Raw genomic sequence first — 20584 nt, 5'->3', positions numbered from 1 at the left:
TACCAAGTACTAGGGAAGACATGGAGCAATTAGAACTCTCATGCATTGCTGGTGAGAAAAGAAAATCTTATCTCCACTATACAAAACAAGTTAACCATATTCTCCCCATACAACCCACAGTATCACTCACAGGCATTTACCCAAAGAAGAATTATATTTGTACAAAATATTTGAATTCCATGTTAATAGCAGTTTTATCCCTACTTGCCAAAAAGTAGAAACAACCTAGGTGTTTTTGAATAAGTAAATTGATGAACAAAATGTGGTATATTTATACAACAGAATATTACTTACCAATGAAGTATGAATCTATGACCTATTAGGGAGAAGTCTTAAATTCATTTTGTTAAATGGAAGAAGCCAGATCCCCAAAGACTATAGATAACACAATATAAAACACAATTTCACTTATAAGACACTTTGAAAATATTTGGTTAAATCCCAGAAAAGGAAAGACATTACTAGAAAAATTTACAAATTGTAAATAAAGTCAGTAGTTGAATTTGTACTAGTGAACCACTATTAATTTTTTAGTGTTGATAAATGTCCTATGGTTAATTAAGAATGATGTTAACTTTAGGAGAAGCTGTGTGAAAGCTAAAAGTGGACTCCCTGTGTTATCTTGAAACTCTTTTGTAAATCTATGATTATTTAAAAATGAGAAATGGGAGCCTGGGTGGATCAGTTGGTTAAGCGACTGCCTTCAGCTCTGGTTGTGATCCTGGAGTCCCAGGATTGAGTCCTGCATTGGGCTCCCTGCTCAACAGGGAGTCTGCTTCTCCCTCTGACCTTCCCCCTTCTCATGCTCTCTCTCTCATATTCTCTCTCTCTCAATTAAATAAATAAAAATCTTTAAAAAATGAGAAATGAATTAGAAGTTAATTGACTGGTTGGACCTCAGGTCAGCAAATTATATCTTCAAGGCAAGTGCAGTCTGCCACCTGGTTTTGTAAATAAAACTTTACTTAAATTTATTTATGGCGATTATTTATGTACTGTGTACAACTGTTTTCTCACTGCATCTACAGACCTGAGTAGCAACAAAAACCAAAGGGTCCACAAAGCCTAAAGTATTTAATATCTAGTCTCTTCCAAAAAATGTTTGTCAGCTTCTGCTTTATATCACAAATAAGAACAAATAGGTTAAAAATTACTAAGAAAATACAATTTTAAAGTTCTCAACATACAGACATAATTATAGCTATGTGAAGTGATGGGTGTTAATTAACCTTATTGTGGTAATTATTTCACAATATATACAGATATCAAATCATTAGGTTATACACCTTAAATGTGCGGTATTATATGTCATTTATGTCTTAATAAAATTAGCTAAAAATAAAATAAAATAGTGAAGTATAAAACGTAAGTAGAAAGATTTAAAAAAAAAAACAGGTATTACACTGGTACTAAATGTAAGAAAACAGTGTGTCTATTTTAGTATCAGAAAAAGAGACCAAGGGATGACTGGGTGGGCCTAGTTAGTTAAGCATCTGCCCTTGGCTCGGGACCCTGGGATTGAGCCCCACACTGGGCTCCCTGCTCAGGGGAGGGTCTTCTCCCTCTCCCTCTGCTGCTCCCCCAGCTTGTGCTTTCTTTCTCTTTCTCTCTCTCTCAAATAAATAAAAGAAATCTTAAAAAAAAGAAAAAGAAAAAGGTACCAAAACAAAAATACTACAAGACAAATAGGATAAAAGACCAAGATGACATAACTATACAAAATATATATGTGTCTAGAAAAAAGTTCTGAAATAAATAAATCAAAAATTGATGGGACTAAAGGAAGAAATATAAACTTAATTATAGTTGATATTTTCACATCCTCTTTCCTTAATTAAAAGAACAAGTGCTCAATAATAGTAAGTATAAATATCATTCACCAAATTGAAATTTATAGATTACTACATCCACCAACTGCTGAAGAGACATCTTTACAGACATACAAGATTATATGCTGAGCTATAAATACATCATCACAAATTTAGATGCAAAACTTCTGTTCAACATAGTACTGAAAATCCTAGCCAGAGTAATTAACCAAGATAAATAAATAAGAGGAATATAAATGGGAAAGGGAGAAGTAGAAGTATCCCTATTTGAAGATGACATGATATTACATATAGAAAACTGGGGGTATCTGTGTGGCTCAGTCAGCTAAATATCCAGCTCTTGGTTTTGACTCAGGTCAAGGTCTCATGGTTTGTGATATCAAGCTCTGTGTCAGGCTCTTCGCTCAGTAGGAAGTCTGCTTGAGATTCTCTCCGTCTGCCCCTCCCCAATGCTTTCTCTCTTTCTCTCTTTCTCAAATTAATAAATCTTAAAAAAAGAAAACCCTAGAGACCCCACCAAAAACATAAAACAAAACTCAGAATAAACAAAAACAGTAATGTCATAAGACAATTCAATACACAAAAAATTTAAAAAAAAAAAACCTCCAAAACTATCAGAAAGGGAAATTAATAAAACAATCCCATTTACAACAACATCAAAAAGAATAATAATAAAATATCTAAGAATAAATTTGACCAAAAAGATGAAATCTCTGTAAGATTGAAAACCATAAGTTATTAATTAAAGGAATTTCAAAAGACATAATTGTATGGGAATATATTTTATGCTTCTCGACTAGAAGAATTAATATTCTTAAAATTAACATACTACCCAAGAGAATCTACAGATTCAATGCAATCTCTATCTAAAATTTAGTAGCATTTTTCACAGAAAAAAAAATTCTAAAATTTACACGGAACCACATAAGACTCTAAATAGCTAAAGCAATCTCAAAAAAAAAAACAAAGCTGGAGGCAACGTATTTCCTAATTTCAAACTACATTACAAAGCTATAGTCATCAAAACAGTATAGCATTAAAACAGTCAGAATGGCTAATATTGAAAAGACAAGAAATAACAGTGTAAGTAAGAATGTGGAAAAAAGAACCCTTGTGCACTCTTGGTAGGAATGTAAATTGGTATAGCTACTCTGGAAAACAGTAATATGTTTCGTCAAAAAACTGAAATTAGAAGCACCAAGTTATTCCACTTTTGGATATTTAACGAAAGAAAATGAAAGCAGTAATTTGAAATAAATATATATATATATACACACACACACATACATACATACATATATATGTGTGTATATATATATGTGTATATATATACATATACACACACGTGTGTGTGTGTAATACTATGTTTATCATAGCATTATTTACATTAGCCAGAATAAGGAAGCAGCTCAAGTGCTCACTGACAGACAAACAGATAAAGAAGATGTGTTGCACACACAATGGATGATTATTCATCCATAAAAAGAAGAATGAACTCTTGTCATTCAGGAAAATACTGATGGACATAAAGGCTATTATGCTAAGTGAAATAAGTCAGAGAGAGAAAGACAAATACCATATGATTTTACTTTTATGTGGAATAAAAAAAAAAAATCAAAAAACAAACCAAAACCAAACCGAAAAACAAAAACAGAGCACACAAAAAGAGAGAAACAGATTCATAAATACAGAAAACAAACTAGTAGTATCCAGAGTGGAGGGGATGGGGGAAAGGCAAAATAAAGTGAATGGGGTTTAAGAAGTATAAACTTGCGGTTATAAACAAGTTATGAGACTTGTTTAAAGAAAATAGTATAGGGAATATGGTCAATATTATTGTAATAAGTTTGTATGGTGACAGATGATAATTATACTTATTGTTGTGACCATTTCATAAGGTATATAATTTTTGAATCACCTTGTTGTACACCTAAAACTAATACAATATTGTATGTCAACTATATTTCAATTTTTTTATTTCTATTTTTTTAAAGATTTTATTTTATTTTATGACAGAGAGAGATCACAAGTAGGCAGAGAGGCAGGCAGAGGGAGAGAGAGAAGGAGGGAAGCAGGCTCACCACTGAGCAGAGAGCGGGATACGGGACTCGATCCCAGGACCCCGAGATCATGACCTGAGCCAAGGCAGAGGCTTCCCCCACTGAGCCACCCAGGCGCCCCTATATTTCAATTTAAAAAACTATATGGTATTGGCATAAAAACAGACACATAGATCAATGGAACAGAACAGAGAAGCCAGAAACAAACCCGTGCCTACATGAGTTTATATATCAATTTATGACAAATCCACCAAGAATATACAACGGGAAGGGATAGTCTTTTCAATATATGGTGTTGATAAAACTACATTGTCACACACAAAAGAATGGAAGTGGACTCCAATCTTACACCTTGCACAAAAATCAACCCAAAATGGATTAAATACTTGAATGTAAGACCCGAAATCATGAAATTCATAGAAGATGACAAAAGGAGAAACTTATTTGACCTTAGTCTTGGCAATATAATTTTTTTATTTGATACCAGAAGCAAAAGCAACAAAAACAAAAACAAAAAAACCCAGGTGGGACTACATCAAACTAGAAAGCTTCTGCACAACACTGGAAACTATCAACAACAAAAAAAGGGGAACCTACAGAATGAGAGAAAATATTTGCAAATTATATATCTAATGGTAAATTAATATCCAAAATATATAAAGAATTCATACAACTCAATAGCAAAACCCAAACAATTAAAAAATGAGCAGAAGACCTGAATAAACATTTTTTTTGAAGAAGCTATACAAATAGCCAATAAGTGTATGAAAAGATGCTCAACATCACTCATCATTAGGGAAATGCAAATCAAGCCATAAAGAGATATCACCTCGCTCCTGTCAGAATGGCTATTATCACAAAAACAAGTGATAACATGTGTTGGCTAGGATGTGCAGAAAATCAAACCCTTGCGCACTGTCAGTGGGGATGTAAATTGCATAGCCACTATGGAAAACAGCACAGAGTTTTCTCAAAAAGCTAAAAATGGAGCTACCATATGATCCAGCAATCCCACTTCTGAGTATATATCCAAAGGAAATAAAATCGGTACCACAAGGAGCTATTTTCACCCCCATGATCACTGCAGCTTTTATCCACAATAACCAGGACATGGAAATGACTTGTGTGTTTGCCCATAGACAAATGGATAAAAAAGATGTGGTTAGTGCATACAATGAGATTTTATTCAGCCACAAAAGGGATGGAAGTCCTACTATTTGTGACAACATGAAATGGACTGTTGAGGACATCATGCCAAATGAAACAAGCCAGACAAACATGGTATCACTTATATGTAAAATCTTAAAAATAAATAAATAAAATAAAAATTTTACAAATAAAATTTATAAAAAACAGAGTAGAAAAGTGGTTGTTGGAGGCTGGAGAAACAGAAGTTGGTAAAATGGGATGAACTTTAAGATATAAGATGAATAAGGTCTGAGAATCTAATGTGAAATAAGGACTACAGTTGGTAGATGGTAGGTATTGTATAGTTGAGATCTGCCACAACGGTAGAACTTTAATGTTCTCCCCAAAGGAAAGAAGGAAAGAAAGAAAAAAAGAAAAAGGAAGGAAAAGAAAGAGAGAAAGAAAGAAAGAGAGAGAGAGAAGGATAGAAAATGTGATTTGATAGATGAGTTAATTAAATAGGTGGGGAGGAAAAGAAGTGAAACTGTGTCTCTCCTTCGCTGGATAAAATGGGGGGATAAAAAGAAATAAACATCAAAGTGACAAACAGATAAACGGAACAGAATAGAGAGCCCAGAAATGGACTCACATAAATATAAGCAAGTTATCTTTGATAAAGGAGCAAAAGCAATGTAATGAAGAAAAGATAATCTTTTCAACAAATTGTGCTGAAACAACTGGCCATCCACACAGCAAATAAATGAATATAGAACTGACCCTACACTTTTCGGAAAAATTAATTGAAAATTGACCATAGACCTTAATGTAAAATGCAACAGTATAAAACTCCTAAAAGATACAGGAAAAAATCGAGATGACCTTGGATATGGCGATAATTTCAGATACAGTATCAAAGGCACAGTCCGTGAAAGAAAAAATTGACAAGTTGACAAGACAAACTTATTAAGCAAATAAGACTTCATTAAATATTAAAAACTTTTGGAACGTCTGGGTGACTCAGTCAGTTAAGCATCTGCTTTAGGCTCAGGTCTTGATGTCAGTCTGCTTCTCCTTCTGCCCTTCCCTACTGCTCATGTTCTGTGTCTCTCTCAAATAAATGAATAAAATCTTTAAAAAAATTAAAAACTTTTATGCTTCAAAGTATACTATGAAGAAGGTGAGAAAACAAACCACAGACTGGGAGAAAATATTTGCAAAACATATATAAAGGTCTGTTATCCAAAATATACAAACAACTCTTAAATCTCAAAAGGAAAACAAACAACCCAGTTTAAAAATAGATGGAAAAATGTTAGCGGATACCTCACCAAAGAAAAGACACAGATGGCAAATAAGCATATGAAAGGATGCTCTCCATCCTGTGTCATCCAGAACGTGCAGATTAGAACAATGCACACCTACGAATATGGCCAGAATCTGAAATACCGACAACAAGCAGGAGCTCTTGGTCTGCCGGGGGGTGCAGAATGGGGCCACCACATGGGAAGAAAAACACATGGTGTTTTAAAACACCAAACTTATAAAACAAAACATACTTTGCCATATGATCCAGCAAGAGTATTCCCTGCTCTTTACTCAAAGGAGTTGAAAAATCATATCCACACAAAAACCCATGTATGGATGCTTATATCAGCTTTATTTATAATTGCCCAAACTTGGAAGCAGCCAAGATGTCCTTCAGTAGGTGAATGGGAAAACAGACAGCAGTTCATCCAGACAATTGAAGATGACTCAGGACTAAAATGAAATTTGCTACCAAGCCATGAAAAGACATGAATGAACCTTAATGTATATTATTAAGTGAAAGAAGCCCATCTTAAAAGGTTACACAGTATATGGTTCCAACTATATGATGTTCTGGAAATGGCAGGACTGCAGGGACAGTAAGGGATCAGTGGTTACCAGGAGCCGGCAGGGAAGGGTGAGTAGTTGGTGCAAAGATGATAATTGGGGCAGTGAAAATACTTCGTATAAAGCTATAATGGTGGATACAGGTGAGCACGCACTTTTCAAGCCCATAGAATGTGCACCCGAAATCCCACTGAGCCCAAGGTAAACTGTGGACATTGGGGAGTGGTGCAGCATCCATGTTGGTACATTAATTGTTATAAATGCACCTCCTGGAGGGGGGACTGGGCAAGTGTGGAGGCAGGATGTATGTACTCTGTCCTTGCTGCTCCATTTCGCTGTACACCTCCCACAGAAGACCCAACAAAAAGCTGTAGCCTGATAACTTCGAAATAATTCCCAAAGCGCCTTTGGGGATTTCACTATTGTAAGGGAATGTCCTACCTTAAAGCTGGCATGGATGTGACGTCTAGGAAAGAGGAGGGGAGCCCCTTGTAGGCCTGAGCTTGGCGCCTGTGACAGCAGACACTGGTGGAGCTCGGGGGCCTGGGGCTGTGACTCTGACCCACCAGGTTAGGACAGACCCCAGCTTTCCCCACCACCTGCTCTGACACAATCTTTCCCCATAGGAAGAACATGGAAAAGTCCCAAACCACTGGCCAAGGTCGTATAGGGCTGTCCTTGCAACCTGTAAGGGTTCTCTTGGAAAATGTAACCTGCTTCTACACCACAAACTGGAATTAATTCTATGGAAATTCTAGTTGTATTATGACCTCAAACATTTTTAAAATGCTGCCACTTGTGACAGCTGCAAGACCCACAAATCACCCGTCGGCAAAATGGGAGCAGCAAACCTCTAAAACCTGACGCCCTCCGAAATCCTGGAACCATTGATCAGCAACTGTGAAAATAGCTCTACAGGTAAGTTTACTCTTGGGAAGTAGGGGAAAAAGAGGGTGAAATTTGCTAGCATGCTCATTATCTAATAATTTTAAATTCCAAGTATATATATATATATATATATATATATATATATATACACATATATTTTTTGATACCATCGAATTCGTGTTACTTGCTGGGTTGTGTCTACACTAGAGAACAACAGTCAGACGCCTGAGCTGCAGGTGTCCTTCCAATGTGCCCTCTCCTCTCCCAGCTTTGCCAGGTCCTCCAAGTATTGGAGACCCAAGTGGCCCCTGGTTCTGTGTGGCCTGCCACACAGAATGAGCTGCACAAAAGACCCCTACTGACAGGGGGCACTGGACACAGCTTATCTCCCAAGAGGTGGGTAAAGGGCTAGACCACCATAAACGAAGGGAAACCCATAACGAAGACACTGCATAATTTGTTCACTGGTATGCTGAGACTGATGGCTGGTCTGGATTCTAGGACGATGGGTTTCCTGCTGGGGCCGGCTTGTGCATGGTTCCGGGGAGCCCTGTGATCAGTATTTTCAATGTTAGGATGAGCTTCTGTCCCTATCAGGATGTCACTATTCTTGGGATGCCTGGGTGGCTCAATTGGTTAAGCATCTGCCTTTGGCTCAGGTCACGATTTCAGTGTTCTGGGATTGAGCCCCACATCGGGCTCTGCACTCAGTGTGGAGTCGGCTTGGGATTTTCTCTCTCTCCCTGCACATGCTTTCTCCCGATCAAATAAATAAATAAATATCTTTTAAAAAAAACAAAAATGTGGCACTAACTTCTTACAAAGGAGCATGTTCCTGGTCTTAACACATGTCAAGAAATTTTTCTTAAATATATTAAAATAGTTTAGGGCACAACTTAGAAGTAGTAAGAGAATAATTAGAAAGAAAAACGGATCATTGCCACAAGAAAAAGAAAAGTCATCTCAAATGATGGATTTTGATTTGATTATCAAGAAAAGTAATGAACTGGAGTCCTGGAAATAATCAGTGTTAATAGACTTTCATTTTTCATTATCAACAGGGGAAAAGCAATTTCTCTCAGCCTATTAACAGGACATTGTTAGCATAACCTGTTGTAAGTATAAGGAAACTCTAACTTTGAAAACCATTCTGGGGCTGCTGCAAAAATCCCGTGTAAAAATAGGGGAAAAAGAAAACAAAGGAAGTCCCTATGGTGTGACAGAAGCCACAAAATAGCCCATGTACAAAACAAAACCAGATAATGTTGTGTAAGTCTTAAGAATGTCCCATAGATAAATTGGTGGCCATCTGTGGTTAGTGCTTTTTAATGCAATTTTTGGACTGACCTTGAAATCAAAGTAGCAACGGAGTTTAATCTTTTTTGGGAAACCCCTTTGTCACTTAGATCAGGCTCTGGGTCTGAGTGTCCTGCAGGGTCCCTGGACCCTCATGCTGAGACCGCCCCTTCCTGCTCAGGACACACAGTATCCCGGACATTCACACTGGTGCCAAGCTTAGCCTGTGTGGAGGGGACCTTCCTGTCATCTAGAGTGCATAGCCAAGTTTGGGGTTGTGGTCTGGAGGGTAAGGCAGCCACACACAGAGAAAGGGTGTCCTTGGGGGAACTTGTTTGCTGATCGACTAACAGATGGTGGCCTGGGCCTGGGAGGCAGTATACCACCTTCCTAATCTGGGCTGGGTAATGGGATGTAGGCCTGTCTCCTGAGGTTGGCCTGGCCTCACGCACCTACTTGCTGATAGGACATCTGGTGTGCCAGGAGGCCCACCTGGGGCCTGGGCTGTCCTGGTGAACAGGGATCCCTCATGAAGGGAGGTCTTGGTGATTAGGTCTGTTGGTCTGAGAGACAGATGTTGGGACATTGACCCAGAAACACATCCCACAGGCTCCATGCTCACAGGCATGGTTCATGCTCTGGGACCCTGTAGGCTTCCTGCTTAGGAGATGTGGTGGCAGAGGAACTGGGCTGTCACCCCCTCCTCTTTTCTCTTCCCTCCCAGGTGGCCCCCAAGCTCAGAACCTCAGGCCCCCTTTAGGACCACCAAGGACCAGAGCTGCCAGGACTGGGCCCTCAGGTGGTGTTGGCCTGGATGGTCACACTCACAGGACCCACTCAGAAAGACGCGTGCAGCCCGGCCTACCTGGGGGCCTGGTGCCGCTCTAGCCCCAGGGGCAGCTCGGGTGTGAGGGACAAGATTACATCAGGGGGCACTAAGGCCCCTGCTTCGGGAACCCAAGTCCCAGACTGGAGCTGAGCTTGAATAACAGCCCATTGCAAGGCTTTTAGGGACCAAGGCCCCAGCTTCATGTCACTGCCTCAGCAAGTCCCTCTTGACCACACGACCTAAGGTCCTGTCTGACTGCTGGTCATGCCCCCCACCCCGTGAGTGCGCTGCTCCCCCAGCAGAGCCCACAGCATCTTCGGTGTGGAACACACGTTCACAGGTGTTTGCTGATGGAACAGCAAACTGCGGTATCAGCAGTCTTTCTCCGAACGCAGCTTCCAGGTTCCAGGACTGGGCTGCACCCGTGCTTGCTGAGCCTGAGCTTGCAGCCTGAGAGGAGGGAGCCACCCGGGGCCATCTGCAGGGAGGGTTCTGGGCTTGGAGGCCTGAAGCCAGCCTCTGAGTCCTGGGTTGTAAGTGGATTTGCAGTTGGAGCCTCAGGCAGACCCTCCCGCCACGGAAACCATTCTCAGGACTGTCCTCATGCACCCAGGTTCTGCAGGGTCGCCTACAGCTACACACAACACCCAGGCCCCTTGTGCTTCTGTTGGAGCCACTGATGATGGGCCTTGGTTGAGAGAAGCCTTGGTTGTCACTTAATTCTCCAGGGGGCTTTGTGGGCCTAAATACTGACTATTGTAAGGATAAATGCCCATTAAAACTAAGAGGCTTACTTCTGAAAATAAGGGAAGAAACTTCCCACCTCCTCCCCTTCCTCAGAACATTTGCTTTAGGAAACTTGAGGTTAGAAATTCTTCCTCTGTCTCTTTGAGATGCATATTAACTCTTTCTGAAAGCTAAATGGCCTCTTGCCTGCTCTAAGTCCCAGGGAAGTTTTCTGTAGGACTTGGGAGCCTCCAGCAAGGCAGCCCCCATTTCTCAGTTTCCTGGGACCCCAGGAGCCTAAGTCTGGCACTCACCGCGGGCACCTTGCTCCAGCTGCGAACCACTTCCTGATGTAGACCTGAGACTTGGTTTCTCTTCAGGATAAAGCCAGTTGGGCAGTACAGGTGGCCATCCATAGACAAGATGGATTTAATGTTCACGGGAGTGACACAGGGTGCTGGTCCCCAACCTGACTGACTAGTTGCTGACTAGTCAGAGGCCTTGGGGGGCTGTGTGCGGTGGGTGCCGCAGCCTCAGCTTTGGGAAAGGTGAACTTTCTCTCTGTCCCTGTAACTCTGGCTGGGCTGCCTGGGACTTGAGTCAGCTTCTGGTTTAATGCCGAGGCCGTAATGAGTGTTTTCTTTCTCCTCTTCCTCTGTGGGGAGGTTTTCTGGGCTGGGAGATCTGTTTTTAGTCTTTTTTCCCAACAGTATTGAAAACAAAGTGCGGGGGAAGGTGGGGAAGGAGGCATAAGGACACCTGTTTCACTTGGAATCGGGTGATCTCCATAGTCCAGAACGGCTGCAGTCCTGTCTGGGCTGCCACCTACAGAATTGAGGACCCGTGGGGCCCAGCCATGCACACGCGGAATGATGGTGGCCGCCTCCCGGTCTTCTGGCCTCTTGAAATCATCTTTATTTGGACAACAGGGCTGCTTCGAAAAAGCCTCTGATGGTGCCTCTGTGTCAGTGAAATCAGCTTTCAGGCCCTGCTGGTATAGTAGATCCCAAGGCCTCCCAACACTCCAAACTTGCTGTTTCAAGAGCCCCCCGGCCAGGAACTGGCCCAGGCCTTGCTGCTCCCAAGGTCCGTGCTGAGGTCAGATTGGCCTGGAGCAGCCTCAGCCTGGATCTCTAGGGGGAAGGAGAGCCAAGGGCCCCCAGGACAGTTTCAAAGCAGGGGGCCCCTGATCCCTGCACCTCAGGGCAGGTGGCTCTCTGTCTTATGAATGGGAATGGCCATCAGAACATAAAATGCTCGTGTGGCACCTGCTAGTGCCTGGAGGGCAGAGAGAGGAGGGCAGGTGCTCTCAAGGTGGTGGGAAGAGAGCCGGACTGAGGGCTGGGGGAGTACCAGTCTGTGCACTTTCCTGGACTCAGTCCATGGGTGAGTCCCTAGGAGAACTTATCAAAGACCTGGTGAGTGCGAGACCTTCTGGGCAAGCATCCCTGCTTGTGTCTGAGTATGCCCTATGCCCGGGCTGCAGGTACCCCCTGGTGCCGGGCAGGGGAAGGACTTCGAGCGATCTAATTCAGAGCTGGGTCAGGCACCCATCTGTCTCCACCCTCCATGCTCCCTGTGCCTCCCACGCACCTGCATGAAGGAGATGCTGAGAGAAAGGCCCCCAGACAGCAGAACAGGATGCCCTAGTCCAAAGTCCAGATGACTCTGGCACAGAAGACACCTGCCCAAAGAAACCAGACATGAGGCGGTACAAAATCTGTTAGGGCTATCAGAGGTTCAACAGACAAAGTGGTCCACATTTTCAAAGTGAGATCAGTGCGGCCGTGAAGGGACGGCTGCCATGCTGGGTCGGCTGCCACGCTGGGATCAGCTGCGCTGTCGGAAATGATTCCCCAGCCCTCCACCTGCAGCTCAGACATCTTCGTGCATTATGCAATACTTCAGTGCATTCTCATCAAACAGTGACAATAACAAGGAGAGGAAAACCTGACAGATGTCCCTGGGCTGGAGAGAGCATTCAGAGTTCACACCTGAACGATGGAAAACATCCCCGATAAAAATAAATTTTCGAAAGCATCAGAACCATGACGCCAAAACCTGGAAAAAAAAAAAAAAAAAAAAAAAAAAAAAAAAAAAAAAAAAAAACCAAGAACATGGCAAGCTCAAAAAAAAAAAAAAAATTGGCAAAGGGTACAAAATGGGCAAGCCACAGAAAATGAGAAAGTCAGGAAAGTGCACCCCAGTGAGATGCCATGTGTTCCTTCCCGGTGAGAGTCTGGCAACAGTGACAGCTCATGTGCTCCAGATGTGGAAGGAGGGCAGGCTTTGCCGACCCATTACTGTGGACTGGAGCTCTTTTGCAAATATGTTTCATTTAAATGCCCTGAGCACTGATTTGCCTGAAGAGCACACATTCTGGAGCTTATCACAGGAAAATCAAAGCCTCTGTGTGTAAAAACACATACTCAGTGCTGACCACGGCCAGGATCTCAGTCGGCAGAAATGACTGACAGCAGAAATGATTTGTTAGTCAGCAGAAATGACTTGTCAGTCAGCAGAAATGACTGACAAACCCCTGTATGCTTTCTCACAGGAATATGTAGAGAACCCTTCCCTCTGCACACCTTTGGGATTATTTAAGCTGTTTTATCTTTTTTTTTCTTCAGTAGGTTTCATGACCAACATGGGGCTTGAACTTACAACCCTGAGATCAGGAGTCACATACTCTACCAACTGAGCCAGCCAAGCCCAAGCTGCTTTCTCTTTGCTGGCCCCTGGGGCGGCACTTGGGACAGCAGGGTCCTTGACCAGTGGCTCCACTGTGAGGGCAGGACCTGCGCATAAGCCCTGAAGTGGCCCTGACGTTCTGGCACATGTCCATAGATGGAGGATAAAGAGCAAAGACTTCGGCAGTCACAGCTAACATATCAACTTGGGGCATGACCTGCAGTTCTTTAACCTGGAGAACCCATGCCATGTGGTTGGGGTTTTGAACTGTCATCTGCTTACATCTTCACAATGTGAAGACAGCAGAGGGGTACTGCCCAGATTTAAAAGATTAGTGTTATAGAAAACACACAACAATCTATTTATATACAAACACACCCACATGCATGCATGCGTGTTTGCTATGTACGCGCAATGCACGAACATTCTCACAGGTGTGTAAGAATATGTATGCACGTACACATGTGTAACATATCTCCACATGTGTGCATGCTCAGATTGTGTATATGGGTGTGTGAATCTGCATTTGCATGCACAGATGTGTGTGTGTGCATTTTATTACAAGTTTAGCTTGCGTCAGAAACTTGTGCTCAGCGTCAGCATGAAGAGCTGCAGCCGTGACATGAGATAATTGCTAAGCAGCTGGGTTATCATAAAGAAGGCAATTATTCTAATTTCATTCTAATTATGAAAAAGGAGAATTGAAATGAATGAAATGTGTAGCAATGCTTCTAGCAAAGAATTAGGCTGCCTTATTAACTGAACCTTGAGACCTGAATGGTTTTAGTTTGAACTGAGTTTTACACTTTGTCCCATTTAAATTCCTGTTATGTAAATCAAATTCTGTTTAAACACTATGATTTTAACTGGAAACAGTAGATATTATTATGATGGTTTGGAATGAGCAAAACTGTGAAAATATTGCATGTTCAGCATTGACTCTATCGCCTTGCAAGGTGGACACTTTGTGCTGGTAATATTGTCATCATTTTAATATTTTCATTTATTTTTATAGTTCCTATAATACCCAACCATTCGAAGTACCCTTAGAAAGCATGATCTCATTAGTACTTGGTAACTACCCTGCCGTGAACTGTGATTACTATTAATGCTGAAGGACAGAGCCCCCACTGGCAATCACCTTCCCTGAATGAGGCTGCTAATTAGCTCCAAAGCCAGAAAAGAACGGGGCTCCCTGGGAGTCAGGAACATCTGTGCCAGGGCACCTCCCACAACACACTAACTGAATTCCTCCTTTAGAAACTCCCTAAAGCCGTGCAGACATCACCCATGAGCAGAGCACAAAGTGTTAATTCTATAAACACATTCCTCATGACACTAAGACGCATGTTTGGTTAAACCCGATGCTCTGGGGACAGATTGCCACAGTTCACCGCAGTGGGTGTACTGTTCAAAGGAGACTTTCTCTCACAGCATCCGCTCTGGTGGCCTGAAATCCCAGGCTGCTGTTTGGTTCCCCAGCTGCTGGCTGCAGACACCCTCCTGCAGCGTCAGAGGCAGCAGGTAGAGCCGGTCCTCGGGGCTTTGTGTGAAGGAGGTGAACAGGAAGATGCAGGTGTCCCGGCTGCCACACCCAGCCATTCTGCCAGACATGCATGTAGTTTTTTAGCCACAGGACACTTTTAATTGTCAGAACCCTGACTTAGGACCAAAGAATCCAAGTCTTGTTAGTTCATTGACTTACATGTGTCTCTCCAAAAGTCAGCTCCTGAGTGACTGAGCTGACCAGAGGCCCCTGCAGTTCACAAGGCCACCCTAACCCTAACTGTCTCCAGCAAAGCCAAGGTGAAGCTCTGGGGCTGCAATTCCCCAAGAGCCAACACATCCGGTCTCCCTCCCATCGTCTGCTGTGCTGTAATGTGGATGCATCACACATCCATCAGCAACAAGAGACTTAAAGTTCTCATAGTCCAGTGAAAACTTTGTTGGTTTATTTTTTAAAATTGTAGTCGTAGTAGTAGTAATAGTAGTGGTAGCAATAGTAGTAGTAGTAGTAGCAGCAGTAAGTGGGGCTCCACACCCAGTGCGAGTCCCAGCACAGGGTTTGAACGCATGACTCAGATCAAGTCCTGAGCTTCGATCCAGAGTTGGACGCTTCACTGACTGAGCCACCCAGATACTCCTGAAACTTTATTTTTAAAAAATCATTTCAGCCCTAAATAGACACCTATGCTCAAGAATGACCACATTCTGCCTGCAAGACTTTTCAAGAAGCTGGCACCTGTGTGACTCAGTAGTTTAAGTGTCTGCCTTCTGCTCAGGTCATCATCCCAGGGTCTTGGGATCAAGCCCCACCTTGGGCTACCTGCTCAGCAGGAAGCCTGCTTCTCTCTCTGCCTCTGTCTGCTGCTCTGCTGTCCCTTTTGCATATAAATAAATAAAATCTTTAAAAAGTAAAAGTAGTTTTCAATAGAGAAAGGAAGGTTTTCCTTATACAGATAAATCTTTTCCACCTTGTCTTATAATTACTGTGCCTAATCAGAGCTATTTTTAAAACTCCTTTTAGTGATGTAAATACATGGTTTCATATTCCATTCAGATATTTTTATGATACTCTTCTGGTTCCTGTAGATGAGGCATCAGTTTTCAGAAGCCTAATTATAACATCTGGATAAATATATTAGATCTTATAAAACATCTTAAGATTCCCCTATAGGTCATTAATTAATTGTCTTATGTTTATCATAATGGAAAAATATTTAAAAAGGCATTCTCCTCTGTTAAGACAAAGGGACACATCATATATTTTCACAGTGTGAAGCATACACAGAAACAAAGTAGCTCTCTACATATTTTGTGTTTTAAAGATATCAAAGTCCCACTAGGTATTAACGAATCCCACTGACCATCCACATTGTACAAAAACCCTACCACTTAATCACGCATCTCTGGGACTTCTACAGAGTGGAAGAAAATTATATCTTATAAAATGCATATCTTTGATCAGTAACTTTAATTTTCTGTTATAATTTGCTGGTATATAAAAAAGAAATTTTGAAAAACATTTCTAAGTAACACAAGTTCAGAAAGAAATCTCAAGAGAAATTATTATATATTTTGACCTAAATGAAAATGAGAACACAACAGAATGTGTGAAATGCAGCAAATAAGTGCTTAGGGGAAATTATAGCCCCTAATGCACACATTAAAGAAGAAAAAAGATCTGAAATCAATCATCCACACTTCCACTTGAGTAAATTAGGAAAATATGAGCAAATAAAATCCGAAGTAAGCAGAAAAAAATAATACAAACTAGAGCAGAAATCAATGAAATTGAAAACAAAAAATCAACAGAGAAAAACAAAACTAAAAAGAGTTTTTTGGGAAAACCAACAAAATCAATAAACCTTTAGTCAACCTAACTAAGAAAATAAGAGAGAAGACACAAGCTGCTAAGATCAGAAATGGAAGAAGGGCTTCAGTACAGATTTCATAGGTACTAAAACAAAAAATAAAGACTATTATGAACAACTCTATGTCTATAGATTTCATAACAAAGAAGCAATAGTACAATTCCTTGAAAGACACAATCTGTCAAAACTCACATGAGAAGACATAGATCAAGGATGCCTGGGTGACTCAGCTGGTTAAGCGTCTGCCTTTAGCTCAGGTTAGGATCTTGGGGTCCTGGGATGAGGTGCTACAGTGGGCTCACTGCTCAGCGGGAAGTTAGCTTCTCCCTCTCCCTTTGCCCCTCCCTGCCTTGCTCTCTCTGTCTCTTAGATAAACAGATGAAACCTTGCTTTAAAATTTAAAAAAAAAGAAGACATAGAACATTTACACAAACTTATATATTTAATAATATGGAATATTATTATCTATTTATTTATATAATTAGGTATATTAAATAATAACCAACAGATAATGATTAATAACAATAATAAATCAATATATATACATAATTAAATAGAATCAATGATTAATGGTCTTACCAAACAGAAAGCCTCAGGCCCAGATGGGCTCCCTGGCGAATTCTATCAAACATTTAAAGAAGAAATGATACCAATTAATCTACTATCTCTTCCAGAAGATCAAAACAGGAAACACTTTTTAACTGAATCCACCAGGTAGCATTACCTTAATATAAAAACCAGATAAATGCATTCTAAGAAAACCATAGGCCAACATCTCCCATAAACAGAGACACAAAAGTACTAAACAAAATATTAGCAATCAAATCCAACAATGTAGAGAAAGAATTTAGGCCACAACCAAGTGGGGTTTCTATCAGGTGTGCTGGCCTGGTTCAACATTCAAAATCCGTTAATGTAACCTACCTAGCACATCAATAGGCTAAAGAAGAGAAATCACATGATCATATTAATAGAAGCAGAAAAAGCATTTGGCAATATCCGATATCCATTCATGCTAAAAGTTCTTGGCAAACGAGGAAAAGAGGAGAATTTTCTCAATTTGTTTAAAAACATCTGCAAAATTGCACAGCTCAGGCACTTGGGTGGCTCAGTGGGGTAAAGCTTCTGCCTTCAGCTTGGGTCATGATCCCAGGGTCCTGGGATTGAGCCCCGCATCGGACCCTCTGCTCAGCAGGGACCCTGCTTCCTCCTCTTTCTCTGCCTGCCTCTCTGCCTACTTATGATCTCTGTCTGTCAAATAAATAAATAAAATCTTAAAAAAAAATTGCACAGCTGACATCCTATTAATTGTGAAGATCTTGAAGCTTTCCCACTAAGACCAGGAACAAGGAAAGCTTCTCCTCATTTGGGAATTGCAAATTAAAACAATGAGATAACACTAAATATCTATTAGAATGACCAAAATTGAAAATACTGACAATAACAAGTGCCGTCAAAGAACTTTTAGTCATTGCCAGTGGGTATGCAAAATGGCACAGATACTTTTAAAGAACAGTTGACAATTTCTTACAAAACGAAAAATACACTTATAATCCAGTCCAACCATCTCACTCCTTAGTATTTATCCAAATTATTGAAAATTAGGTACACATGAAAATCTGCACACAGATGTTTATAGATTTATTCATAATTGACAGTATTTAGAAGCATCTAAGATACTCTTGAGTACGTGAATAGATAAATAAACAGTCACACAATCAGATGATCAAATATTCTTTAGCACTAAAAGGAAATGAGCTATCAAGCCATGAAAAGACATATAGGCAAGTTCAATATGTATTACTGAAAAAGAAAGTCAGTCTTCAAAGTCAATCTATGTGACTCCAACTATATAATTTTCTGAATAAGGCAAAACTATGGAGACAGTAAAAAGATCAGTGATTACCAGAGGTGAGGAGGAAGCAGGATGAATTGGTGAAGCAGAGGATTTTTAAGGAAGTGAAACTATTCTGTATGGTACTATAATGATGGTTATATGTCTTTATACATTTGTCCAACCATAGAATGTACAACACCCCAAATAAACCCTAGTATAAACTATGGGCTTTGAGTGTCAATGATTCACCAATGTATATTCATCAATTATAACAAATGTACTAATGTCCACAGTGGTGGAGATTGTGTGTGTTAGGAGTGGAGGTATATGGGAATTCTCTATAATTTCTGGTCAGTTTTGTTATGAATCTGAAACATCACTAACTAAACAATTAATTAATTTCACTAATTAAAAAATGAATTTTGCATCTGGACAATTGAATAAGTTCTCAAACTTACTCATTTCCACTAGTGTGAAGATTCTATTGGATTTTCTACATACATAATCATGCTCTTTGCAAATAATGACTTTGTTTCAAACTTTCCAAAATTTCTTTGCCATTTCATTATCTTTCCTAATGTAATGATTGGCAACTCCAGCAGCTACCACCTTGACTTGTTTCCACACTTCAAGGTAAACCTCCTTTTTTTTTTTTTTTTTTAAAGGAATCAAGTATGATGGTTCATTTAACTTTGTATGGATAATCATTATCAGACTTAATGTTTCCTTTGATTTCTACTTTGTTAAGAGGTTTTTGTCACTGTGGACATTGAATTTATCAAATGCACTTTGTGCATTTTTTAATATAATCACCTAATTTGCTGTATTTATATTTGAAAGTTAGATTGAATAGATAGCTTTTTGAGTGTTAATTCAATTTTGAATTCTTGAAATACATCCCCATTTGGTGATAATATGTAACAGTTTATATGTAATTGGATTTAATTTGCTAATGTTTTATATAGTATTTCTGCATCCACATTCACTACAGAGATTTGTCTGTAGTTTTTCTTTCTTACAATGTCCTGGTCATATTTTAGTATCAATGTTAAATAGATCTTGTATATGTTAAGTGTTCCAACTTTATCTATGCCCTGGAAGTATTCATGTGAGGCTGACATTCCTTCATATATGCTTGGAATAATTGATCAATAAAATCATCTAGTTAATTGTTCCCTGTGAGAAACATTTTAATAACTGATTCAATCTTATAATCCATATATGACTTTCTGTTTCTTCTTATGTAACTTATATAAGTTGTTATTTTTAAGATACTTGTACATTTAGTTGAAATTATCAAATTTGCTGATATAATGTACTTATAATGCCCACTTGTAACTCTCTAGGGTCTGTAGCAACATCCTCCTTTTCATTTCTGGTGGAGATTTAGGCTTTATTTGAGTTAGGAAGTTCACTGATATTATTAATCTTTTCAAAAAATGTATGTAATGCTGACTCCACTTTATGTTTGTTTTCCATGTCATAGATTTCTGTTCTGATATTTATTTTCATTCTGTCCTTTCACTTGTTTCATTTCCATCCTTCACCTTCTTATTCGGTGGAAGTGTATCATCTCTTTTCCCTAATACATCCATTTCATCACTTCTTGGCCTTTTGGCTAAGATCAAATGTAGTATCTGTTCTTATCAGTTTAGTATCTGATATGTCCTCTATCCTAATACCTCCATTTCAGTTGTACATTCTCCTCCAATCTCTGCGTTAGTAGCATCCCATGGACTTGTATGCTTTATCTTCAATATCTTTCAGTTCAACTATTTTCTAAAATGGCAAACAGAAATATAAAATTTGCAACATATGTTACAGATAAAAGGCTAAATTCCTAAAATAAAAAGCACTTTTAAAAATTGAGAAGAGAAGGCAAAACTGAAATGGAAAAGATACACAAAAACACATGTGCAGACCATTCACAAAACACATATAATTTAAATTAGTCTTAATATTTTATATAATAAGTTTTATTTGTAACAAGGTACAAATTTCATCTGTGATACAATTTCTTATCTATCAGTTTGGCAAGAATTAAAAACATTAAA

General features: G+C 39.9%; 1 pseudogene; it reads left to right on the top strand.

Annotated features, from left to right (window-relative positions):
- Positions 1–20128: 20128 nt before the first annotated feature.
- LOC131828230 (U2 spliceosomal RNA) lies at positions 20129–20246 on the top strand (annotated as a pseudogene).
- The last annotated feature ends 338 nt before the right edge of the window (positions 20247–20584 follow it).

This window comes from Mustela lutreola, chromosome 3, assembly GCF_030435805.1.
Source record: "Mustela lutreola isolate mMusLut2 chromosome 3, mMusLut2.pri, whole genome shotgun sequence".
NCBI classification, from domain to species: Eukaryota; Metazoa; Chordata; class Mammalia; order Carnivora; family Mustelidae; genus Mustela; species Mustela lutreola.
Note: the sequence above shows the minus strand (reverse complement) of the source record. Positions and strands in the feature narration are given on the sequence as shown.